The sequence below is a fragment of the Pelecanus crispus genome, chromosome 15 (genome assembly GCF_030463565.1).
Source record: "Pelecanus crispus isolate bPelCri1 chromosome 15, bPelCri1.pri, whole genome shotgun sequence".
In the NCBI taxonomy this organism is placed as follows: domain Eukaryota; kingdom Metazoa; phylum Chordata; class Aves; order Pelecaniformes; family Pelecanidae; genus Pelecanus; species Pelecanus crispus.
Window position 1 is genome coordinate 9,177,445 of NC_134657.1, and position 26,590 is coordinate 9,204,034.

The following is a 26,590-nucleotide window of genomic DNA, read 5'->3' on the forward strand; positions in this document are numbered from 1 at the left end:
GTGACCTCTTAATTAATGGACTACAGGGAGAAATTACAGCAGTGGCAAGATAATTAACACATGCATTTAAAAAGAACTGTTAGACAAGGGTATTATAGGATAGTAAGACACAGATTTGAATCACCGAAGGACTATGGAGGTGAACAAACACGGTTGAACAAGACAAGATTTGCATGTATGAGTGCCCCAGCACACAAGAGGGAACAGATTAGGTTAACTTCGTTATCACACGTAGGCGGCTCTTTCAGTCGTACGTTCCCTTCAGTGAAGTATTTTAAAAGTCCGTGCTGATTTTCGTGCAGTCTCCACGGAGAAGAATTCTGCCACAGAACGCGTGGCCGTTTCTAATAGTTCTGAAAATTGCTGGTAGAGTGGTGGAAATCTTCTTGCTCTCCTTGACAGGAATGTTGGCAGCCACCCACGCGTCAGCATGAGGGGTGCAGGACGTAACGGAGGGGTCAGGGCTGGGGGCTGTCACGGTAACTACCCGAGCAAGGCTGTTTTGCGGCATCTTGCACACATCTCTGGTTTTGTTGCTCTTACTAATTCTAACAATTCCAGTAAATAATTTGGAAACTGTATCGGTCATTTAAAAAAAAAAAAAAAGTTTAGGAACCAGATTGTTACATTTAGAAGTGTTCTGTATTTCCAGGAGACAAAGAGGAAATCTCGTGTCACCTCAAACTTTCTACGCTTTAAGAGATCTTCAACTTTGTAACATCACAGACACATGTATATTTTTCTCTCCCTTCATCTCCATGCTGACACATTTATTTAAACTGAAACTTCCAGTAAATTTCTCAAGAAAATAGGGGAGATTTAAAAAAACCCCACCCTTCTGTGTTTTTTCACGTGCAGCTTGTGTAGGCGTGTACCATTTGTGCAGGGCCGGAGAAGGCTGCCCCAGACTCCCCGATGCCGTCCCTGGGCACGGGAGGAGGCACTCCACTCGCGTCCGGAGGGGGGGAATTTCGCAGGGTTTTGGTAAACCCAAATATCCTATCGCTCGTCACTGAAAAGAAGCCGATTATGATATTCTTGGCTGTAGTCAGCACTTAGGAAAGCGTGGAAGATTGAGGATAAAAGTTATCCTGTTGCTGATGAACCCGATAAAAGAGACTTGTGAAGAAGCAGCCTGCTAGGAAAGGGATCTTGGGAGATCTTCCTTAAAGTTACAGCCTTGTACTGGTGGGAAATTTGGGATCGTTTCCCTCCCCTAGGTAAAGGCAGTCCATTACTGGGTTCTGCTAAATCATCACTGTTGAGAGTAACGTGAAGCCACCTTTTTCAGATGCCCCAAACCGAACATGGTCCCACTTAATCATGCAGTCCGTGGCTCTGGTTGTCCCTTACCTCTGCCACAGTTACCCGAAGTCGGGCCCTCTGCGGCGGTCTGAGCCTCGTGGAGAGGGAACGGGGCTGTGCAAGGCACCCGCTGGCTTGCATCCCCCAAGAGAAGCCATGAGTGTAATGAACAGAGCACGAGCGGATCCGTAGCTGTCACCCCTGTGATTTCTGGGATGCCTCAGTCATCGGCAGTTAAAGCCGAGCCCTCAGAAAGCCAGGGGAGTGATAGCAATCCGCTCTCCTTCTGCAGCCCCAGGTAGCTCAAGGAAAGCAGTGCGGTATTTGTTTGCATCTAAGCAGTGCAGGGAAGAAAAGCTCCCGCCGTCAGAGCTAAGGTCTGTCTGGTGGAGCATCGCGTCGTCACAGGGACCGGCAGCCAGCGTCTCGGGAGGAGTGTAAAAACGTAACCCGTGTGACAACAGCATGTGGAGTTGCCCGTGAATGGAGCTAAAGCTTGCCCAAACTGCAGCCAGCCTGCAAACAAGGTCTGAACTTCGGATGGGATACGGAGGCCGTCTGGCTGTGCGCAGCGTCGCCCATTTACATCGTGTAGGTGGCAAAGCAGTTTTCTGCACTCTCTAGTCATGAAATCTCCTCAACTCTAATTTATAAATAGAATGAACTGCAGAAAAGTCTAAAACTAAACCGACTGTGTTTAGGAGAGCAAAGCTCACATTACAGATGTACCCACAAGCCAAAGCCGAATGATTATGTACGCTTTAAGAACGTTGATTTGCGTAAGTCCCCACTCCTCACAGTATCGCGGGGAACAAAGAGATGCTCTGCCAAGCCAACATTTCACGTATCCAACCGTGCGCTTATCCCAAATCCCACCCACTTCTTGGTAAGTCTTAGTATTGCTTCTTTTGTCTGTATATAAATGTCCCCGTTCGGTACAGTGTTCATCCTACCTGGAACACTAAAGACGCATGTAGACAAAAAAATTAAAAAAAAAAAAAAAAGCTGTATGAATGTTTGATTAGTGACTTGGGCCCCAAATTTTTAACTAATTGAGTACATTAAATAGTATGTCTGTGAAAGACTAATACAAGACACTTTTCAAAGCTTCTTTAATGAAAATTCTATTTGGGATTTGACCATAATGGCTATCCTTGCTTGCCAAAACATGACTTCTTAGCAGGTGACTTTCATCAAGTACATCTGAAATAGTACCTAAATGAATTAGCAATAAAATGGACTTAGGCCTAGCAGTAGGAGCCTCCATTAATCTTGGGTTAATCACTAAAGAGATGCCATTCACTTTTCTTAAGAAGTCACATTTTTCTCCCCTTGCTGGCGACCAGATTTCATAAAGTAACATATTTCTAATGAAAGGGCTCTGCTTGAATTAAAACCCTGAAGGTTTATGCAGATTTTAGTTTTGATTACTGCTGGCATGGGCTCTTAGCAGACTCCGGAAGGTAGGTCCGCAGTGAAAGAGTCCCAGCATGCAGTTCATAATATTCTTTGAAATAAAATAGTGCACTTGTACTTAGTGGCTTTAATCAGCTCTGACTTTTGATAGTCAAACAATAGCTAATTACAGTAACACCTGCCTTCTAAGTCATGTCATGTAGGTTATTGCCAACAAGAGACCTTGTATCTTAGCTGCATGATTATTATAGAGTCTAAAACCTATCTGTTAAAAAAAGAGGCGGGGGAGAAGAACTGAGTTTGGTAGCCATTATACGTATTTTGATTGTCTGATGCATTTCTGGCTTTTCTGTTTGCAGTTCTCTGTGCTTGAAAGGCAAAGAGTTGGTGTTTAGGGCCAGATTAGAGATCTGAGTTTCAAGGGAAAGGATACGGTTTTGCAGCTCTCGCTTTTCGGTGAAGTAACGATAGATAACGCTGAATGTATACATTTCTAAATGTATTTGAATGTCTCTCAATTTTCAGTGCAACACAAAATTTAAAATACGTTGCCAGTTGTTGGTATCATCTAGTCTCTGGCGTGTAGCCAGAGAGTGGCATTTTATTTCACTGTCATTAAATGCAGCCCATTTATTTCAACCTTCATCAAATTTGGAAGGCTTTCATAAAATAAAATACCCAGCTAAGAACCTGATTTTGAAATAGCAGACAATGCTTCTGAAAATAAATCCACGCCTCTTCTCCCCCTTATTTGCTTTTACTGTGAAGAATACAGTCAGATGAATTTCACAGTACATGCTAGCTGCTGCGGAAGCCATAAATTATTGTCTCATTGGAGACTCTTTTCTCATTAATTTTGCTAGCAAATAAGGCTTCGTTTTCACAAACTCAGTCAAGTGAATAATATCAGGTGTTCGCCAGAGGCTCAACAGCCACCGCAACAACTCTCCAACAGTCGGAACTACAGACACGTGTGCTGATACCGCGGGGATGCTCCCTCTTCCAGACCCAGAAAGACAGCGGGCCGCATTCTGCGCCCAGCTCCGCCAGAGCTGATCTCAGAACTGTGTGACCAGGGAAGCTAAAAGGGCATTTGATAATCTGACCGTTCGGAGAAAGCCTGCTAGCGAAAAAGGGACAAAACCGAGCCACAGTGAGGTCTTGTTTTACCCAGTATATTTCTATGCGCGTGTTTCAGAAAAGCCACGGTGCTGCAGTTGGGCTCCGTGCAACGTGCATCGGCCACTCGTCACGTTTCGGACGACTGAATCGCGGCCTCACCTCATACGCTGGCTGCCATGCGCGACAGAAAACGAGTCGTGAAACAATGCATTGCCTGCGTGGTGAGCCATCGTATCCGAGTGCTGAGGATGTGCAGAGGTGGTTTCAATGTCTCTTTACGGTTGGACTGTATGTTTAAAAAAACCCATTCCTTCTGGACCGTACAAGGAGTTTGCAAGGGAGCGCATTCAGGGTTACCTTAATGAACGGGGAATACGAGTGCATGTGAAAAGGAATTGCTGTTAACTCTGCTTCCCAAAGCTACTTTTAAGTTCAGCGTTTAATGGGCTATTTTTTTCCCCTGTAAGTTATTCTTTCTCACTCTATCATTTGTCATGTTAACCTCAAACTGTGTAGTAAGAAATCTTCTTTATATCAGTTACCATGTTTGCCATATCTGATCAGTTTGATTGATCATTGCCTCAGCCACAGGTTGGTAATAAGCTGTTTTGAGAGAGACACACATTTCCCATAGGACAAAATTGGCATGACAGCATTATAAACTGGCCATTTATCAACCTTCTCCCTGGTGGTCACTGTCTGAGCACTGTTAGGCAGGCAGGCGCGCTCGGCTTCTGCGGCAGTACGGGGGGGATAGAGTCGGAGCCAGTGGGCACTGTGGTGCAGCTAATGCAAGAGACAGTAATAAATGACACTGTATTTGAATCAAAATCGTTAGTGCAAATGTCACGCTTAAAGTCTACCGACTTCCTTTTCTAAAAGCTGCTCCTTCAGACGCGTGTCAGGCCGCGCTGTTTCCTCAGCTGAATGGTCCTGCTCCAAATGGGAGCAGGTCAACACTATCAGCACGAGGAAGGAACTGCTTCGCGAGAAATGATGAGATGCCTTTCCCGTGTCACAGGGTGATGATGCTCTCTATGCGCTCCCGAATACTGACCATAAGAAACTCAGTTTAGTTAAAGCTTTGCGTGCCTCGGGATTTTATAGACTCTGTTTGTGTGTGTGTGTGTGTAAAAAAGAGAAAAAAGAGACACACACCGCCTTAAAACTGTTACGCAGATATTCTTCGCTTACATTTTTATTTACGTAAGATCCAGGGACGGAAGAAGGTGGTGCGGGGCCTGCAACGCACCGTGCTACGGCCACGTCCCTCTTCCTTGCACTGTTGCTTAGGGAGCAGCAGCAGATGCCAGCCTCGGGAAGGGCGGCAGGCCGGCTCTTCGTGCTGGGCTGTGGGAGAGCTGGGATGTTTGTGCTCCTGTGTCTTAGCCTTTGCGCTTCTGCTGTGCTAGCTGTAGGTCCCAAGGATCGTGAGGGTTGCAGTAACTCTGGGAACTGTTACTGCAGGTGCTGTGAAGACTCAGTAACCAGCCTTGCGTTAACTTCAGGCAGAGGCTTGAAGAAACAACGGCAACAGCTGAAACGACGCCTTTTTCCTTTCCTCTTTTAGTAGGTTTCAAAGCAGCTTTTTGCCAATCCATGGTCTGGGCGGTTCTTTCATAAATGAAGAATTATTGGGGAAATCGCCCATCCTGCTCTCAGCAACAGGCTTAGAGAGGGAGTGGGAAAAAGAAAAAGAATTCAAGTCTGTGACTTGAAGACATGGGTCCCAAGCTGCAAGCCTGTATTGCCTATATTTTAATTAGGCCTTGATTAAATTTGATGCAGGATCTGAAGAATCCCTCTAGTTAGAACTTCAGGATGAAACATGGCTGGAGAAGTCCACAGTTCCCTTTAGTGGCTGCTCCTATACCTGTCCTGTTAAGTCTAAAAAAACCCATCCTGTTTGTCCGCTCCATCCCTTAGCTAAGAGAGTGCGTTATGTGTGTCCTACAGATGCCACGCTGCCCGGATTAGCCACGGGACTATGATGCGCTAGTGCGTCCTGTACTTACTATTGTGCACAAAGGAAAAAGCCTGAGTAGAAGCTCTTCCCCCGTGGTGCAACTGTAGAAGTGCAGTGGCTGGGTCCCACAAACCCTGTCCAGGTCTGGTTTGTTCCTTGTTAAATGGAAATAAAGCTAGAATAAACTAGAAATAAAATATATCAAAGTAGCACCCTCAGTATAAATCTTTGGAAAAAAGTGTTCCTAATATCTACTCGGTACAGTCTGTTAAGCACGCTTGACTTAATCTCCTTGCAGCAGGCCTTGCGGCAATCTCATAATATTTTTTTGTTGCAAAAAATTTGGATATATTAAAATCCTGTTGATTCCTCATTTATTGCCTTACGCTGCAATACACAGACCAAATGATGTTCCTAATTCACTAGACATTCTTGTGTCTTGCAAGAGAATGGCTGCATTGCAGGCGTAAAAACAGTGGGAAGCTGACTTGGCACTAAAATCCGTATTTTCTAAGATCTTTCTTGATTGAGAAGGGTGTTTAATCACCTGCTTAATTTGACTCCGGTGGAACTGCTTACCTGCTTAGAGGTAACCCATACTGAAGTTCTCTGCTGGTTCAGAACCGGAGGTTTTGTCGTGTCGTACGTCATGCTTGCTTTAGTGCTGCTTGCATCCCAGAACCCCCGGCACGTAGGGATTCCAAGTGCTTTAAGAAAATCTTCCCCTGTATCTCGCTTTTCTGGACATCTTTGGCCTGACAGCGTGCGTGATGCACATTGAGGAAGAAACCCATCTTCCGAACAGAACTGAGTGAGGTGTTGCAAAACTTCTCTTCTTTTAACCTGCTCTGTGCGTTGCTTTTTCCCCCCAGAATTTTGGTAAAGTGACTTTTATTTTACAGCTTGAGTGTGAAGTTATTCCCAGACTACACAAACTGCAATTTTTAATCTCAACGATAGATTTAGTGACCACTGAAGTGTAAAATAAACTACTGTGGCCTAATCAATCAAATCTGCATAGTTCAGAGAAAGCACCTGTATGAGGCTTTTATATCAGAATGTCTGTAATGGTAATAGATGTTTATTAGCAACCGTAAAGCCGTTTGAATTTAATATCTCTCTAAATAACACCAACAGCATTAAAACAAATCTCTAAAGCAAATGCAACTGCGCCATAAACAGCCCACAATGTAAGGTTTAAAAGCCATTACCAGAATCCTGCGAGATTCATGGTTTGTTCTGTGGCTTTGGACACTCGACTGTGAGTGAAGAAACACGGCAGTTACTATAAAGAGCCCCTGGAATAAAGCATTGCCCAGGTATTAATGAATTGATAGATTCTGTATTTTAGCACAAAATGTGTACAGCTGCCTTGTTAAACTGAACGGACAGCGGAGGCTTCCAGCAAGGCAGTCTTCACGATTCAGGTACATCCGAAACGTCCTCAAAAATCAGGTTGTAAATTGCGTACCGTCGGCTTTTAACCCCAGAACCTGCTCCTGTGAAGTGCTGAGGACGCTGAGGTTGTTCTGAAACACCAAAGAGGCTGCAAGCGCTCCAGACTTGTTAGGTTACTAATCCTTCGTAGTCAGAAGTGAACCAGAAGTACCTCATGGCCAGGCTTTAGGGTTTCTTGGCACTTTTATATCTGCAGAAAACATATGTACAGTTACAAGAAAATAGCATGAAAGCAAACCCGTCGATAAACCATTAAGCCCATGTTAATGCACTTTCGAGGATTTAAAAAATATTCAGGTTTTTGAGAATTAAAAAATAGGTCAGGTGTTCTTCTCTTTAATCAAGAGTTCTTCTTTGGTCCCTGGTTCTACCGGAGTTTTTAAAACATCCTTGGAGATGGCTATAAGCTGGAAAATCCTGAGACGAGCTGCATTTAAATCCTGGTCTGCTTCTGCTTGCTTTTCAGGTCTGGCCTCGTACAGGGAAATCTACAGCAGGGTGCTAGATCTCCGTTTCACTACCTTCGCTCCCGAGGCACAGGGTGATGCAGCACAAGTTCTTGTTTATGTCCGTGCCTTCTCAGCAGATCAGGATGCTAAATTTTGTCTGGGCCCATTTTTAAAAAGTTACCAAAAGGCAACTTTTTTTCCCTGAAAATATGGTTTTGACTGAGTGAGGCTACTTGTGGACTAGGCTCTGAAGTGCTTGAAAAACAAATAAGCCACCCCGGGAATTTTGTGCTTGGCTCCTTTATTAGAGGATCAGGGGTGACGGGGAAGTTTCGCGCATGGGTGCGTGGACGGGGCTGGCTGAACCGGCTCGCTGGGGATCTCGCTTAGGTGCGTAGCGCTCTCCTTGAACGGTGAAGACGGCTGCTGATCTCCCGTACGTTTATAGGATATGGGAGCGAATAAAACGTCGTTTTGTGATACTGACGCAGTCTGAGGTCGGGGCCCCCAAGCAGCAGTTGTTTTTTTGGGTAAATGTGGTCAGATCAAAGCGTTTGAAAAGAACAAGACATTCAGATGACAGGAGGTCATGGACACGTCGGAGAATAAGGGGCGACAGTGTTCAGCCCGCAGCTGCGGTTAGCTGCCGGCGGCTCTGAAGGTAGCTCTCGCCGGCGGGTAATGAGCCCTGCCTGCGAGCGCGGGGAGCCGCGCCGGCCCTCACAGCGAGAGGGAAACATTGAGGCGCTCTGTGCTTTCAGCGCAGGCCGCACAGAGCCGGCACACACGCTGCCCGGCTCCGTCCTCTTCTGGAGGGTGCCTGCTCCCAGGATGGCGTTCGTGGGGTGAACCGTCCGAAAGACGGGAGGCCCAAACGGGGATTTTTCCCAGCGCAGAGGAGGAGAAAAGAAAAAAAAAAAACCCAAACCCCAGCCGCCTTCTGCTGGGAGTGAGCAGTGACAGGGCGCCCGATGCTTCTGGAGCGTGGCGGAAACCTTGTCTCTTCCCGGGGGGGACGGGAGTAGGGACGAGACTCTTCTGCAAGCAGGGAAATGAAAGTTTGGGGCAAATGTTTTTGGTCTTAACAAACCAAGTCAGCCTCCGCAGGATGCTCGCAGCCCGCCTGTCATAGCTGTCGCTTCCAAACACCGAACCTGGCCTGTAAGGAGTCTGGCAGACATCTGTATGTAATCCGCACTGCGGTAACCGTTGTGGTGAGCGCTTGGAGCGCACCGGCTTTACGTCTGCGCTCCACGGGGCGTAAAGGCACCGTCGCACCGGACAGAAAACCGCCCTGGTCCCGCTGCCAGGGATGGTATGGAGTAGCCGCAGGCGGTCTGGGGGAGGAAGCGAGAGACTGAGAGCGAAGCCTATCACGTATGAACTCCCAAAACAACTGCGAATAATCCAAATGAGTGTTACTTATCATTTATAGGAAGTTAAGGATTGATATATGGCATATGGAAGGTGTTAAGAAAAAAAAGCGGTATGGTTAGGTATGCCGTCCATCTCCTGCGTATGAGCAAGTGAACAGCTTCTCCTCAGCTTTTTAAACGCAGCTAAATAAGAACTCTGTGTAATAACAGAATGGTTTCTGTTGTAAGAAATCATTCTTATTTTGCTATAAATTACAAACCACCACCACCCCCCCAAAAAAAAAAAAAATCTGACTTGAGCAAAAACAATTCCAGGAGACAGCTAACAGTGCTGCCTGAGTGCGATAACAAGCCGTGATCTCAGCGAGGGAAGCTGAGGGGGAGACAGTCCACCAGTACCAGAGATTTTCTTTTCCATCGGAGAGAGGAAAAAATTTAAACAGAAGGCAAAGGAGGGTGAGATTGGATGCTAGAAGCCATAAATCAGAGAGCGTGCCAGTAATTGTTTCAGGGAATTAAAATAATGGAATTGGTACTCGGACGAGTACATTCTGTATTTGGTTGGGAAACCCACCAATAACAGGAGCAAGTATTTTGTGCGTATTTCATGTATCCGTCTGTCAAACTGTTCACCAGAGGCAGGTTTAAGTTTTGCCCATCATTTCAAAGCGCTGTTAGCTTTGTGCTGCGTCCATCCTTGCGCCCGTGGGCATTTTTCCTGATCAACTGTTCAGTCTGTGAGTTTGCCTTGATCCCTGGGAGTCTACCGAGTGCGGTCGCCTGTCCTGAAACTGCCCGATGCGCTCAGGAGCAAAATGGCAAACCCGCGATGACCTGGAGGGGCTCGTTCATCTCCTCACTGTTTCTTGATTGTGTCTAATTTTTATGTCTCGCTTTGCTCTTGACTTATGAATTCCTTGAAATAGGACCTGTTTTCTTTGTCACTTGACTACTTGGCATTTACTACAAGGTGCCAGTCCTTGACTGAGTTTCCTAGGTGCTATGACAGTGTACTGAGGAATGCTGAAGGAGCTTCTCACTGGAAATATAGTTATTTTTTGGGAGGCAAGCGTGGAGTGCTGAAGACAGAAACAAGATGTTCTGGGTCTGTTGAGTGGTTACACTGCTTATTGTATAAGCATTTACAGTTGTGTGAATAGCTGGGTGCAAAGCTGGTGTTGTGTGTGCTGGTTTTCATACTCTCTGCAGGATGATAAATGAGCGAACTGAGCTCAGCGGGTAGCAGACTTATCTTGCAGTGAGCGCATCAGGACGAGGGAAATTAAGTAAGGAGGAAACAGAGAAACTAGTGTCCAGCCTTCCCTTAGGTGCAGAAAAATAATTCAGCCCTATTTAATTTGTCCCTGCCTTCTGAACTCACCTTTTAAAACAATTTACCAGTTTGTACATCTTGTCCAGAAACACAATCCTTACTGTATCAAAACACGCCCCATTTACACAGCTCCAATATTAAATTACAGTGCAGACTAACAGTTAAGAACGCTGGTATCCCATCTTAAGCAAGGTACCTTAGCATGTTACTTAATGACAAGAATAATAATTGTACCTAATAAAAAACTTATTACCGGTGCTTCAGAAAGGGGAGAGCTTCTTCAGCTGGGGCAGCTGGTGCATGAGAACGGCAGCCTGCAGTCTAAGGCTGGGGATTTGGGCCCATTTCTTACCCTAGCGCAGCGTAGCTGTGACTGCCGGCTGCTTCATCGTCTCCGTCCATCAGTTCCCTTCTCGAAACGGGAAAGCCGGACGTTGTCTTCAGGAGGTGGAGGACTGGGAGCTCCCTCGGCAGCGTGGTGGTGCAGCACCGCGGGTAAAGGGCCCAGTGCTCCAAGAGTTCTGTTGCCATACAAAAGTCATCTTCGTCCCCTGAAGCTGCCGAGTTAGGCGTTTGTGAACAAGGTTGCGGTGAAGAAGTTCGAGTACGCCGCAGCCGGTCTGCTTTAGTGTAGGGACGACGCGGTGCGCCGCGCCGTGGCTTCGCAACGAAGTGGTAGCGTCCCTGCCACGCAATGCAGTTCAAGCTATGTAGCTGCAGTCTAAAAGCCTTTATATGAGTTTTGTGAAAAAATAAATATACTGTCCAACCACAGCACTCATTTTTCCAAATGAAATAATTTGTCTTTAAAATGCATTTTTTCTACTTCTTCAAGTAGAGCCAAAGGCCTTAGTCTGCCTTCAGGATTAGCAGCCAGTACAATTTCAATTTATAAATGAAGCCCTTTTTGATTTGCAAATAAAAAGCATCTGAAACCACTAACCAACTTGGCTTTCATTTTTATGCCTATAAAAATGTCTGAACCATTTGTTTTTTAAATTTTCTAACTGTAAAATGTGCTCCTACGAGCAAATATGTCCAAGTTTCGGTTGGAAGAGAAGTCTCTGTTTTGATGAGAGGACTTAAAAAATCCTCACGTTTGCAAGGAAACTCAGAGCAATTGGTCCACTAGATGCAGGCTAACAAAGAATTTCATTTCAAAATAGCCCCCCTTACCCTGCTGCACCTGCATTAGTGACACGAAGGGCTAACGGGTAGTTGTACTTAGATCCAAAAATTCAGGTGCAAAATTGTAGCCCAGGCAGTGCAAGGAGGCGGTTTCACGTGGATTTCGGTGGAACTGGGATTTTGGTGCGGTTAGCTAGTCCGGCGTGTCTGGAAGGCCTGCGCATCTGTCTCGAGAGGCAGCGTTCTCACAAGAGCCATCGTACCCGGTGTTACGCTGACAAAAATACCACAGCGTCTGGGTTTTCTTACCACGTTTCTTTGGCTGCGCTTGCCTGTGGAGGTCTTGAAAACCACTAGAAATACTAATTTACAGCAAAGTAATTGCAGCGTGGTTGCAACTTTATCAGCAAAGCGTTGGACTGGTGCACGAAGGCTGGCCGTCGGCAGGCCAGCCGCGCCGCGCAGGTAAGCGCTCTTTGCTGGAAAGGCTGCGTCTGCATCAGTCCTGCTTCGTAGCTTTTCGCTGCCCTGATCTACGCAGGTATTTTAGGAATATTTTTGTGGCCTCGGTTTCTTATCAAAACAGGAAAACAAAAGGCGCAAAAATCAAATCCAAACACAAGACGGTAAGTTCTTTTTAGATGTTACCAAGTCGATTTGGGCTAGGGCTGCAGTAGAAATTCAGGAGGACTCCTCTTCTGGGTTTTGTTTTTTTCTTTGTTTGAGTCAGAAAGATTTAGGCAGTTACCCCTTTTCCCAGGTCCAGTTTCATAATTTCTTGAACCCCCGTTTAGAGCGGTTTCTGCTGGCTAAAGCCGAACGTGGCTGCGCCGGGCAGTGGAAAGCAGAGCTGGGGCAGGGAGGAGGACAGGTCGCAGGATGGCGCGGGCTGCGTTTGGTTTTGCTTGTTGCTTTACAAACAAACTTAAAAGGAAAAAGAAATTGTAAACAAGCGAAGCGTTTACTTCCCGTTTGTATGTTTCCAGTTTCAGGCCGTGATTTATCCCTTGCGGCGGCTGGTTCGTGGGCCCCGCCATGGTTTGCGTGCATCGCAGGGAAGCGTTGGTGCAAGCCCGCGGTGAATTAGCCGGGGGACCCCCAAGTGTGTGCGGTCTCTCCACGCTATTTCACTTCGCTGCTTCTGCCGAAACACTTCAGGTTTCATTGTCTCTCAACACTGCGAGTGTTTGCGTTTGCTCCGCGCTGCCCTCGCGGACGGTTCGGCGCCGCAGCGCTTGGGGCCCCGGCGGACGGGGCTCTGGGAGGGAGGGCAGGGCGGCGCGGGCGGGCGCTGCGCTCCGCGGCCCGGGGGTCTCGGCCGGGACCCGCTGGCCGCCCGTTCCCACCCGGGGAGAGCCCTTCGGGAAACTTCCCTCGGCTCGGCCCTCGGGCCCGCGGCGTGGCCGCTGCTCCGGCCGGCGGCTCTGCCCGGCGCGGCTTTGGCCTGCTCGGGTAACGTGCACGGGCGCGCCCAGACGCGCCAGCTCCGCTCTAGGATTGAGCTAAACTAGTCCCGAAATCGCTGCGAACGCGGGGAGCGGCGGGCGAGAGCCCCGGCCCCGGCCCCGGCCCCGGCCCCGGCCCCGGCCCCGGCCCCGGCCCCGGCCCCGGCCCCGGCCCCGGCCCCGGCCCCGCCGCACGGCCTGTGCGAGGGCGCCCCCTGTCGGCGGGAGGCGGGCCCTGCGCGGCCGGCCCGGGCGGGCCCTGGCTGCCCTCGGGGGGCCGGGCACGGCCCAGAAATGGAGCGGTCCCGTTCCTGCCCCGGCCCCTCTGCCCGGGCACGGCCCAGAAATGGAGCGGTCCCGCTCCTGCCCCGGCCCCTCTGCCCGGGCACGGCCCAGAAATGGAGCGGTCCCGCTCCTGCCCCGGCCCCTCTGCCCGGGCACGGCCCCGCTCCCTGCGCCCTGGCCTCGGAGCGCAGCGCCTGGGCACTCCGGCCGGGGAGTGAATACGGGCCCGGCTGTGCTGGCGGAGGGCGGCCCGCGTGCTCAGGTAGCCAGCCTGCGTGCTCAGGTAGCCGGCCCGCGTGCTCAGGTAGCCGGCCCGCGTGCTCAGGTAGCCAGCTGGCCTGCGTGCTCAGGTAGCCAGCCAGCCCGTGTGCTCAGGTAGTCAGCCAGCCCGCGTGCTCAGGTGGCCGGCCCGTGTGCTCAGGTAGCCAGCCTGCATGCTCAGGTAGCCGGCCCGCGTGCTCAGGTGGCCGGCCCGTGTGCTCAGGTAGCCACCCTGTGTGCTCAGGTGGCCGGCCTGTGTGCTCAGGTAGCCGGCCCGCGTGCTCAGGTAGCCAGCCCGCGTGCTCAGGTAGCCAGCTGGCCTGCGTGCTCAGGTAGCCAGCCCACGTGCTCAGGTAGCCGGCCCGCGTGCTCAGGTAGCCAGCCAGCCCATGTGCTCAGGTAGCCAGCCCACGTGCTCAGGTAGCCGGCCCGCATGCTCAGGTAGCCAGCCGGCCCACGTGCTCAGGTAGTCAGCCAGCCTGCGTGCTCAGGTAGCCAGCCCGCGTGCTCAGGTGGCCGGCCCGTGTGCTCAGGTAGCCACCCTGTGTGCTCAGGTAGCCAGCCCACGTGCTCAGGTAGCCGGCCCGCGTGCTCAGGTAGTCAGCCAGCCAGTGTGCTCAGGTAGCCGGCCCGCGTGCTCAGGTAGCCGGCCCGCAGCTCTCGGCCCCTCCGAGTCGGGGGTCCCCAGTAAACCGCGGAGCTGCGGAGGGGCGGCCGGCGGGACGGGCACGGCCCTGTCGCTCTGGTGCTTCCGGAGCGCAGCGTCACCCTCCCTCGGCGCCCCCGCGCAGCCAGGCAGGGCTGCTCGGCGTTCTGCTGCTCGCTGGAAATCCACCCTCCGGTCTCGTTCCCGGCTCCGGCGGAGTCGGTCGAGAGACCCCAAAAGCGCTGGGGCTGCTCCTAGTTTCTCTTCCGCTGCGGGTGCCGAGCCCGCCCTCGTCTGCGCCGGGTCCCGGGCATGCCGAGGCAGGTGCTCGGCGCCGGCGCGGGCCTTGCCGGGAGCGGCTGCGGCGTGGGGCTCAAGGGGACGGAGGGGCCCCGCGGAAGGGGACCGAGTCTCCTCGTGAGCCAAGCACGCTTTGCTCCAGACGTGAGCTTTGAGGGAACTTTTGGTTTTTAACTGCCGGCCTTTGGCGGTAAGCAAAACCGTAATGAAAGGTGGCCGGCGCCTCTTGACGAACGCGAACGTTAGAGTTCCCAACGTTACGGTCAGCGTAACTTTATTTCAAAGTTGTGCTTTGGAAAAGGGAAAGTCCCGCGTTTTTCACTTGCTTTTGCAGGTCTGGCCAGAGATGCTGTTGTTAAAGGATGACGTGGCTAAATTCTGGTCTCGGTTATGCAGGTGTTCCTTTCGTTGAAGAGTTGTCCCCTTTTACAGTGGTCTGAGTGGGAGAAGGATTTGCTTCCACAAATACGCTCTTTTGTTTCAAAGTGTCAACTTCCAGGAGGGTCTGGTTTCAAAGGAACCATGTAGTAGTTTATGTCTCTATCAAGTCCTTAAGGATTGCGGTTCTGTTCCTAATAGCGGATCTGCGAACACTGCATCAAAAATGACAGCACTTTTCTGGATATTATTATTCCAATAAACTAAACTGTTCCTGGATACATGGCTTCCAGGGCACTGAGAGCAGAGCCGTGTGGGAAGATTTGTTAGAAACGAGATACAGCCTGGAAGTTCGTTTATCCACTTTTAAAAAAAAAAAAAAAAACACGCTAAAACACGCAAACAAAACCCAAAGAAGCCCTATGATGCTTTTAGTACTGAACTACTTTAGTTTTGTGCCAGAATGGCGATTTTCAATTTCGCCAAAACAGCAAAAGTTTTAACTAGAAGATTTCTCTGGAAGTAGCTAAATGTTGCCTTGTAAGTCGGTTTATTAAATTATTCCAAACACTGTCGAAAAAAATACCGCTTTTTGCATACCAGCGCGAAGAATTTGGCAGCCTCGCCAACGTGGAATTTTTTGCTTTGTTGTATGATTATATATTCCTTATTGCATTTGGGGGTGGCTCCCGAGAGGAGGGGTGGTTCCGTGCGGTTGGTCTGCCCCGCGGCGGGAGCCAGGCCGGAGGATGCTGGCCCCCGGCTCCCTCCGCCCTGGGTGGAATGGGAACGCGGAGGGAGAAGGCTGTAATACAGATATCAATGTGGCTTTGGTAGTAACAAAACTTCTCTGAAATTCTAGATTGATTTCTTGAGATATTAAAGCCTGCAGTATTTTGGGAAGAGCTCCAGGTTTGGAGAATGTTGAAATGTTGTTAGACATGTTCTGAATTTGTGGTTAACTTGGAGCTGCCTGAACCTTGTTTTAATGCTGTGTGGATCCCTTTAACCCCTGAACCGTGGCAGGATAAGGCCCTAAGCTAACAAAACAACTGCGAGTACCCTCTTCCAAATTGTTCAGATTTATAATGGCCCTGGAAACATTTCCATGGTATGCGTGTGTGACATTTGCTAAGATTTTATTGGACCTGTGCTTGAAAATTAATTCAGAAAGGGCAGAAGCAGGAAAACCTTGATGAACCGTTACTCAGCCCCTTCCTAACGGCAAAAGCAGCCACGTGTCTAAGTAACAAGTTGGGTGTATTCAATGACAATTTTCCTTACCTGGAAGCGCTCTTTCTGTTTCAGAGTAACGGTGAACGCAATTCACTTATTATTACTACTTACAAAAATATGTTTGTTCAGTCTTTCATTTCTTGTAAGTCTTACTGTCTGGAAATACTCAGAAGGCTTTATCTTCCGTCGTCAGTGATAATACTTATTTACACACGTGTGCACGTATGTAGGCAAATGCACGGGTATGTGTAGGTATTTGTAACGCTTCCGAGTCATCGGTCAGGGAGTTCAGCCTCTCCCCTAGCGTTCATGATTTCCTGTTCGCATGAACAAAAATTGATCTTGTTTAACGTGAGGGACATTTCAGCTGGTACGAGCTGTGGGAGCAGGGAAGGCTGCACGGCTGTGGATCCGTTTGAACCCCGCTGCGAGCTGCGGGGCCGAAGTCTGAGCACCGCCCGCCTTCTGCACTTCGCTCGTCCGGCCCCAGCTCCCCGGGCTGGCAGAGCCGTCGGTACCGTGGCACAGCGGGCTGGCTCGACAGGGCAGCAGCCCCAGGGGAATCGGCCCCGTATTTCTGCTGAAGCCGAAGAGGGCAGATCACAAAGTGGCAATCTGCTGCTGCTGGTGGCTGTTAGCCCTTTAGTCTTCACATTGGTGCGACCGATTCAAAAGTTATTAATGGCTGATATGTTACTGGTATGCATTCCTAAGACAGTGACGTGTGACCCGGTAACATCACAAACCCCCGGACAGCCCAACGGTGGGGGCTGCGCATCGTCACTGATGGTGTATGTGAGCGAAGGGATTCTGAGCGTGCCCAGGAAACCTTGGCGATAAAACCCCGTAGTTGTGTACGGTGTGTGCAAAAGAGCCACTGCTTCTGGTTTAATCTGACTAACTTGAATGGCTCATTATGGGCCAACGTGGACTGAGGAATCGCAAAATATTGGGCTTTATCCAAGTTTGTTCCCAGCTACAAGTCCCTCTTCAAATGTTTTATGTATGTTTGTTCTGGTTTGGGTTTATTTATTTATTTCTAAACACCCTTTGTGTATACCATGCTTTACGGACAGTTACGGATAAGGGGCTTCCAGTACGAGAGATTGTGTTGAGTTCAATGTGAATACAATACAGCATATTGCGATATAGCACAACAGGAGGAATATATTCTCATTTTCTCCTATTTTCAGCTCACTTTCCATTAATTTGTGAAATGTTCTTAGGCTATTTTTATTCTAATGCAGCTGTAACAGTTGGTTTGAGAGGTGTCAAACCTCTGGTTGCAGATGTCTGATTTATCTGAGTGTATTCAGTTTAGAACTGCACCCAAAATCTGCCGAATAGGGGCTGGCCCCTGGAGATTTCTGCTGCATCCGTTTCACCTGCACATGAAAAGCACAGGCCAAACAGCTCTTTCAGTGCGACTTTCCAGCTTCAGTTGGCCTGAAGAAAAGGCGCAGAAATTAATTTGAACCCCAGCAATGTTTATTTTCTGATCCTCTTACGTTTCATCTGAACCAGTTTGATAAAATTTTGGGGAATTCAGGCTTTATGGAAGTGAATGCAATTGGAAATAAGCAGGGAAAAGGGGAGGTAGAGGACCTCAGCTGTCCCAAGGCAGATTTCAAGCAGTTCTTCTCAGTGAAATTAGCAGAGTTTGTAAAGACAATTTCAGGTCACTTAATCATCAAAGGGTTAATTCTAATTTTGAACTTCCCAAATGTCAGTGCTCTTCTATCCAAAAATACAGCAACTGGCTTTATCAACATACGCTTTTCATTACCTACAAGACTTACAATATTTTTGGTGTCTGTATCAGCTTGATTCAATTACTGGTACCACGGCGAGGGAACATTACCTCCAGGGAAAAGGGGGTGAATGCATCAGTGCCCATGGATACAGTGTACAGAGCAGATTAATATAACAGATTTACATCAAGACTGCTGACTCCATTACTTTAAAACTCCTGTAATTGACTTTTTTAAAAATGACATTAGCATTTAAATGGTACTATCGTTACAAGGGTGAAGGTTCAGCAGAATATGATCAATTTATTGAGCTCTTCAAATGTTCTTTTGATATTTATTTCTTGTTGTCATGCTGGAGGGGTTTTTTAGTGTTTTGTCAGACACAAGAAAAAGTCTATACCGTTGAGATCTCGGTCTACGCAGCTACTGAGTAGAAACGCATGAAAAGCTCACTGAAAACAGTGTGTGACCTGCTCAGAGTTATCTTTCTCACCTTCGTCCCCCACACCCTGCAGCTTTTTCTGAGATGTGAAATTCCAGTATGACAGAAAGAAATAATTTACAGAAGCTGCCTTTGGTCTGTGAGAAGAGACTGGTGTTCGTGCTTCTTCTACAGAAAACAGCCAGGGAGATTATCCACCGTGAAGTCCCTTTTCAGCATCAAACACGTCAAAATTATTTCAGTTGCATTCAAAACACACACAGCTCCCAGTTCAGCCAGTACAGCTACCACGTCGAGGCAATTTTGCCAGAAATTTCACATGGGCTTGGGAGAAGAACGGTATGCTCTGTATCCCATCGCCTTGTGCTCAGAATTGGGTGCTTAATGCACTGCGTACTTTTTCAAAATCTCCGCAGAGTACAAATTTTCTTTTGGGACATCTGTGCTGTAGAAGGTCCGTCACAATCTCGTCTGCAGGCTCTCGGGCACATGAAGTACTTTTCTGCAGGTGAGAAGCTCTGCGTTTGCTGAACAGGCAAAACTGAGGTTTACTGCACTAACAGAGATTTGGAGTAGTTTTGTTAGAGCCAATGACATAAAATGGTAGTAAATGCTCAAGAGGATAATCTTGCACCCCCTACCACTTTGCAGTTATAACTCATTAAAGACTGAATTATTATAAAGAAGCGGTGTTCAGGATGCCTAACAATTCGAGTGCACGGCTGCAAAGTATGCTGTGAAAAATCCCTCTTAGACAAACATAGGACAGAGCCTGTTCTCGTAGGATTTCTAACCCGGGAGGCTGGGATGGCCAACAGCTGATACCTGCCTGCACGATTAGTCTCCCGGAGTCGGCACCGATACGCGTATCGCCCTAGGTGTGTAGGTATCTCTGCCTGAGTGCAAATGCGTATGCGTGTGCATATGTATCTGTAAAATTGGTTAATTCTAGTCCAATATTGTGATGTCATCTGTGAAGTAAAGTCTCAGAAATCTTTGAACCCAGATCAGGGACTACTCACGAGGCTGAAATGGCCTAAGAAGGGCGCCTTTTTCAAGCCTGCAGAGTAGGCAGACGGCGGACATTTAAGAGCAGATTTGCGGTACCTTACTCGAACGTACCCATTTGGAGATAAACAGACTTTAAGTCTTTTCCTTCTGAGCCATCTAATGTCACAAAACCGAGCATGAAAATGTAACAGTCCACAGGGCTTTGATGAGCTCGCTTTGTTTTCTCCCGTGCTAAAGAGCAAGATCGACAAGGAGAAGGAAAGAACTGCACTGATTTTTTGTGGTTTTGGTCGGTGGCTCTTTGGCTGCTGCTGATACAGTTGATGGATCCCAGTCCCATTCTGTGTGGAAAAGCAGGTCTGGGACGCAGAGCCAGAGTTCAGACTGTAGTGGCGATAGGTAACTCGGTATCCCTCCCGCTTGCCTCCCTGTAAAAATGCTTGGTAATGACCCAGTTCGACCCTGCCAGTTCTCTCTGACCTCCTCCTTTTCAGGATGCTGCTTAATTTGCACTAATTACATTCCATTCTGACAGGAACTTGGACGTTGTCTCAAGCTTTCAGGTATTTTCCCTGCCATATTCCAATACGGAGTACTCTTGAGGCCGAGTATGAAAATGGCAAGAAGTAATTTATGCAAATACACTTTGTTTAATCTAATATGTAAGTAGGTTGCATGTAGTGTAATTTATATGCATAAATACCCCTTCACGTTTGACTTTGTGCTTTAATCTTGAATCTTACTGGGATTCAGGAGGGTTGGTTAAGCCCAGCAGTAGCAGTTTTGAACAATTAATACATTTGTTGGCTTTGGGGTTTGGGGTTTTTTTTTGTTTGTTTGTTTGCCTCCAGAATCCTGGGTTAAATTCCTAATAATAATTCTGGGGTTGATGACCACTACAGAAGATGCTGCTTCAAAGAGGCCACTAGCATAGGAAAGATCTTCTGCAAAAAGGAAAACTTAGGGGACCGATTCAGCTTTGCTCCTTCTAAAATCAAAGTTGAGTGAGGGTGTCTGTATGTATGAATGTGAATAGATAGGTGGACAAAAATTCATTCAAATGGATTTTTTTCATTTTACAACAGAGTGAATGAGAGACCCGTCCAACAAGTGGTTTGCAAAATTGACCTGTGTCAAAATGTCTGCTTTGGCCTAAATATAACCTTTTTACTGAGGAGGGATGGGGGGGCCTGGCCTGAGTATGCGTGTGTGAAAGAACACGGCGCTTCTCTCTTTTGCTTTGCATTGACACTGCGCTTCTGTTCCCTGCTTTGCTGGTTTGCGCGCAGTTTGTCATCCCAGATCCCTCTGCATCGCGGAGGACAATTTTGTTAACAAAACTTCCAGGCGCTTTCCTCCTTGTTGGGGCACGTGCCCGGCTCCTGAGGACGGCTCAGAACCCCTCTGTGCTCTTGGGCGCCCGTTTCAGAACCAACGCGCCGCAGTTTCCTTTTGCAAAGAGCAGGCAGAAACCCTTTGGTGTTTTTAGCAGTGCGACAGCTGAAGGCAACCCCGCCGTAACGGCGGTGCGGCCGCGCCGAGAAGCCCGCGCCGGGGGCTGGGGAGCGCGCTGGGAGCCGGGCGGAAGGGCCCGCTCTCCTCCTGGAAGCACAGCTCCGTATGAAGTCGCAAAGCGATGGATAAAAAAGTATCAAGCGCATGCCAAGGCTTTGTGTTGCTTTCAAAAGAATAAGATATGAGCCATTGTTGGAGCTGCACTAAGGCTTTTAGGCACAGACGGTATCAGTAAAGCAGTTGCATGTTTCAAAATATTGTATCATTTTAAAGTGCAGCGCACATCAGATCGGTGAAACGGGATATGCCAATTTGAACTGGGTCGTATAATGCAGCTCTGTGTTTGGAGAGACAGAGGCACCCCGGACCCAAAATCCCTGGAGCTGTCTTTCAAAGAGTGATAGTTACGGAAATTAGCAGTGCAGAAATCCATACTAATCATTCATCGGGAGTCTTATTAAGCGTCTTAGCAGTGTTATTAGGAGAGGGCCCGGCCCCCGAGCGGGGCAGCGGGGCAGCAGCCCGCCTCTCCCGAACCGGCACCACCGGCTTCCCTCCCGCATCTCGCATCTGGCCTCTTGCTCGCAGCGGGAATTGTTTTGTAAACGACTGTGGCACGAGGCACAAAGTGACCTAATCTTCACGTAAACTTAAGCGAGGCCGCCTTGTGCCAGAGCATCTGACGCAGAGCGAAGGAGGCGAGACTTCATCCCGAGGACGAGCTCCGTCTGCTCCTGCGTGAGCACCTCGGGGCCTTCTGCCCGTCCCTCCGTGCCAGCGGGCTCGGCACGGGGCTCGGCTCGGGGCTCGCTCAGGGCTCGGCTTGGGGCTCGCTCGGGGCCCGGCACGGGGCTCGGCACGGGGCTCGCTCGGGGCTCAGCACAGGGCTCACTTGGGGCTCGGCACGGGGCTCGGCACGGGGCTCGCTCGGGGCTCAGCACAGGGCTCACTTGGGGCTCAGCACGGGGCTCGGCACGGGGCTCGCTCGGGGCTCAGCACAGGGCTCACTTGGGGCTCGGCACGGGGCTCGGCACGGGGCTCGCTCGGGGCTCAGCACAGGGCTCACTTGGGGCTCGGCACGGGGCTCGGCACGGGGCTCGCTCGGGGCGGGAGCTTTGGGGGGACTTGGGTCGATCGCACTGGCCGGCCGGAGCCGATGCGGCGCCTGGTGCCCGCAGTTCTGCGAGGCTGGCGCCTGCTTTGAACGCTCCGGGCTGTAAATGCGCGAGTGCCCTGAACATACAGCCCGTGTCGGTAAATACTGTATTTAATACCCTGGGAGTTATCATAACGTCTCTGTCCTTATTGACAAACTTTACCTAACTAGGAAAAACACAATAATATTTGGCCCAGCTGAGCTTCCCGTGGGGAATTTTGCGCTAAGCTTTGCCCTTAGTTTTATCAAACAGTTTTTCAAGTATCGGCTTGAGACCTATTTCTTTGGAAAAAGAAGGCCTTAGTGTTTCAGAAGGGTGAGTTTCAAGTTTGACCCTTGGTATTCCCATCTGATGTTAGTTTCAAATGAAAGAAAATTAAATTACACACTCGGGTTCAAGGATTTAAGTCCGTGAATCTTACTCTAGCTAGTATCTCCACCAGAAGGGAAACAAAGGACATAGAGGAGATAAATAATACTTGAAAAAGACAGAATCTTTTTTGTCTCCTTCTTTATCTGTAGTTTGACTGTGTTCCTTAAGTGTTGAAAGGGGCACTTTCTTGGCAAGTATGACACAAATAACCTTCACCCTTGACTGCACTGTCTGAGACAGTTATAAATCTGAGGATAAAGGACACGAACAAGAGTTACTTTATATGACATTGTCTCATGATAACAGGGGATGGAGAAATGAATGAGTATTCCCGTCGCACTTGCCCCGAGATTGTTTTGTCAAACAATCGGATTTATAGCCCGGCACTTCAGCCGTGTCGTAGCGAGTTGCCTGTATCGGGTTTAGTTGCTGTGCTGCAGTGTGGAGCCCGTGCACGCTGGGCGGACGGCTTGTTCCGGAGTTTTGTCACGTTACCTGCTTAGGTACCCGTAGCTGATTTTCCTCCCGAGCGGGCCGCGCTGTGGCCCCGGCCCCTCGGGAAGCAGAAGCGAAGCATTGGAGGAAAGGAATTTGGGATCTGATGGCACGATGGCGTTGAGTGGCAAAAACTCCTAAGTGTTTGCATAACTGAAGTACTTCTGGGTACGAACGTGGCTTTCGTTACAGCAGTCCCACCACGGTCTGTTTGCGCAGTCCTCTGTGTGGAACTCGGGTGGAGATTGCAAATTGCGCGCGAAGGGCTCGTGTGCCCCGTCGAGGGGCGAGCCGGCGGGAGGCGCGTGCCTGATTCCTCTAGAGCCCTTCGGAAGGCTCAGCCTCGGCATTTCAATATCTGATCTGGTAATCTTGTGCCCTCCGCTGGGAGCGGGGGGGAAGTTGTCTCGTCATGAGACTGCTTAAAAGACTCATTTTTGCCCAGGAAGCATTTGTCATTTTTAAAATTAAGCCCTCTCTGTTGAGGGTGAACGTATAATCTAGAATTTCAGTGTCCCGCTTAAGAAAGATACTACACGCTAGCACACTGAAATCGGCGCAAACAAACACAGACGGTTGAAAGGTAGTCGTGAAATTTATCAGTTACGTATTCTTAGAAACAATTTCATAATCCCTTTAGATAAGTTCAAAAGCATTTCTCAAGATTTTTCACTGCTCTAAACATTTTTGTTTAAATTACAGCAATCCACAGCATATGGTTGTATTTATGCTGTGAATAAGCTTTGTGTCTTTTCTTTCTATGTATTCCTATTGCAAAGCTTTTTAGGGAATTTTTCCGACTTTTATAAATGCATTTTTAAGATTTTTAAAAATGTCTTTTCAAAGGATGATATTTAGAGAACTGCAAAAATCTGCACTGAAAAACCACCAGTAACATCACATGCTTGAGCAGAATCTTTAATCAAGCGGCAGTGACGTGATCAGGGGAGCTCCCGAGTGCAATCCGTGGGGTTGCTTCTCCTCCCGTCTCAGTCCTGGCATCTGTGCGGTGAGTGCCCGCTGCCGGCGCTCAGCCGTGGGGGAGGTACAGCCGGCACCTGGCTGGACCCCGAGGTTCTTTGCAGATAATCTGTCATCCCTATCACAACAGCTACAGCTGAAAACGTTCAGGGTCTTGGATACGATAATCGGCACAAACATTTGCATCTCAGCCCCACACCTGCATATGGCGTTGTAAGGAAACCTTCTAGACTCGCCGTGGACACTGGTTTTGCTAACAGTATCTGGCTAAAGCTGCACTGATACCTGCAGCGATTCATCCATCTGTGAGCCAGCACGAGGCATTTTTAAGAGGCGTAGTATCGCCAGGGGCAGTGTTAGAGTGCAGACTTATCAAAGGCGCTGAACTTTGGTTCTGTGCTTTAAATATAATTCCATTATGACTTCATAAAGAAAGAGATTAAGGTACGTCGGCTGTGAGCTGGTGATTATATGGGAATGTGGTTTAGGTAAATTCGTGAATGGTGTTTGGTTTGGGGAACTCTGTCTCAAATGATATTATGGACTTTTCAAAGAGTTTGCTGAATAGGTTTTTGAGCAATTCTCTGCGTATGGAGCTTGGCGACGCAGGGTACCAATTGCTTTAGACTCTCCGTCCATCTTTCCATCATTCCCCTTCCTTTAAGAGTTCTGATTATTTCTCATGGGCCTTTTTTTAATGTGAAATCCTAACTGTTAACCCAAACTAAAACCCAACCAAAGGGTTTCTAACTTGTGGTTACTTGAATAATAAAACCTATTCCCCCAATGAAGAGAACTCCCCAAACATTTACTCCTTAGCTATTTGCTCTGCTCAAACGTGCGTGCTGCTCATCCACAGTACGGACAAGTACTTGTGAAAACATACACAGATATATTTGCTATCAAGGTAGCTTCCTGGCTCGCCGCTGTTGGCAGAGAACTTTTCCAGATGTGTAAACCTTATCAGTGCTGCATCAACTTTGCTCGGATATATTTTTTTAAGGAATATTAGGCCAGTATCACCGCTCTGGGAGGTGGGAAGGAGTGACTTGATCTCCTCTGCTCCATTTGTTCTGTTCCTAGGTGATTGGGTTTTAGTATTTTGTCCTCTCTAGTTTTATAAGACAAAAATACAGTCCTCTTCCATTTCCATCAGGGGTTCTGTTGTCTGATAGTTTCACCTGACAGTAAATTTAGTTCCCTGCTTACTCTCAACAGATTTTGGTATTTGTAAACTAATATTGCTGGACGCGCGAAGATGTGCAAGAAAATAAGCGTGGCTGCGGAGCTAGCAGTTTTGCATCAAGGAAGGGGAGAGGGAGAAAAGAAAATAAAATGGTATTAGGCATCTGTAAAGCAAAACTACTCGTTTTGAAATGGGATCTTTTGTAACAGGAAAAAGTTGGAAAATAATTAAACCAAGGGTGGAATAAATTGTCCTGATCTACACCGCTTACGCAGGGGCTGCTGGGTTGCCCAAAACCCCAGGGAGAGAAGCGTGGCACTGGGTCTCCCAGGGCTGACGAGGCAGAGTGGCACGGGGACCTGTCGTACACCCTGCGCAGCCCCATCTCCCAGGGGAGCAGCGGGACCCTTGGCATTAATTCTTACCTCTCATCTGGGAATGACTCCCGGAGTTGCCTTCCCACCAGCTGTCCGAAGCGACGCCTTGCGGCTTTCAGTACGTGACTGTTCAGTAGCGCAGCTTATCGGCCCGGGAGCCGAGCCACCCCGCGCCTTTTTGCTCTGTCGAAATCCTGCTGCTCGGCTCAAAGGAGCCTTCCTCTGCACTGCTCGGCAAACGCATTCCCTGCGAATGTTCCCACTGCTAGCAGGGACAGTCAGGGAGCTCAGAGCTGCTGCGGAGCGGGTTTTCTATTTACCGTGTTCATGTGGGATGCCAGTACAAGGTGTGCGGCTGATAGATTCTTTAATATTTCTGGAAAGATGATATGCGTACAGGCATTAGAGCAACATGCAGCGTATGCTCCGTACTTATTTTCTGCAGCGTTTGGATCTTTATTTTCACAGGGAAAAGGTTTCCCTGAAACGGGAGGAACCGTGTAGCCTTTCCTTCCAGCAAATACAATTGTCCTGCTTCCTAGAGGAATGTACTAGGACTTTCCCCCTCTTCCTTTTGTTTAGTCTGGACTGCGTTTGGTTTTTAGGCTCTCTTTTCCTCTAGAGCTCTGCAGGCAGAAGACAGCGCGAGAGGAGCCAAGGGTGACTCAATAAATCCCGACGTGGCAAAGTTCCTCCATCTCCTCGGGGCAAGTCGTCGCTGGCCGCGCTGGGCAGCCGGCTGCCTCACCCAGCGGGCTCGTCCCAGCTCTGAAGCGCAGCCTCTGTGGTCACTGAGAAGCCACTTGCGAGCAGGTGTTAATGTAGCTCTTGAAGCATTTCACGTACAGTAATTTAACCTGCAACTCCCCCTACACGTTACGTTTTTCAAATAGCCCTAAGAAATGTGGCTCTTCTCCCAAAATGTAGCAGGGCAAAGTCCTGAAATGTTTCTGTCTGTTGCAAGGACTGTGCAAAATAAGTCTGTTTTGTGTATAGGCTTTTTAGAAATATTTATTTAAAACGTATTCATTTTCATACCGTAACACTTCAGGCTCAGTGTTGATAGCTTCAAATGAGAGCTTCATTTTAAGCACATCTGTGTCCACGTGTCTGCAGAATGGGGAGCAACGTAGAACTCGGCTCCAGAGTACTCAGCAAGCTCTTTCCTAATTCTGCTTCGTAACTCTCCGTAGGAGGGT

At 48.7% G+C, this 26,590-nt stretch overlaps 1 protein-coding gene across 1 annotated transcript in view; it reads left to right on the plus strand.

Annotated features, from left to right (window-relative positions):
* PRDM16 (PR/SET domain 16) overlaps window positions 1-26,590 on the plus strand; it is a 218,926-nt gene that overhangs the window by 67,011 nt on the left and 125,325 nt on the right. The window lies entirely within an intron of this gene.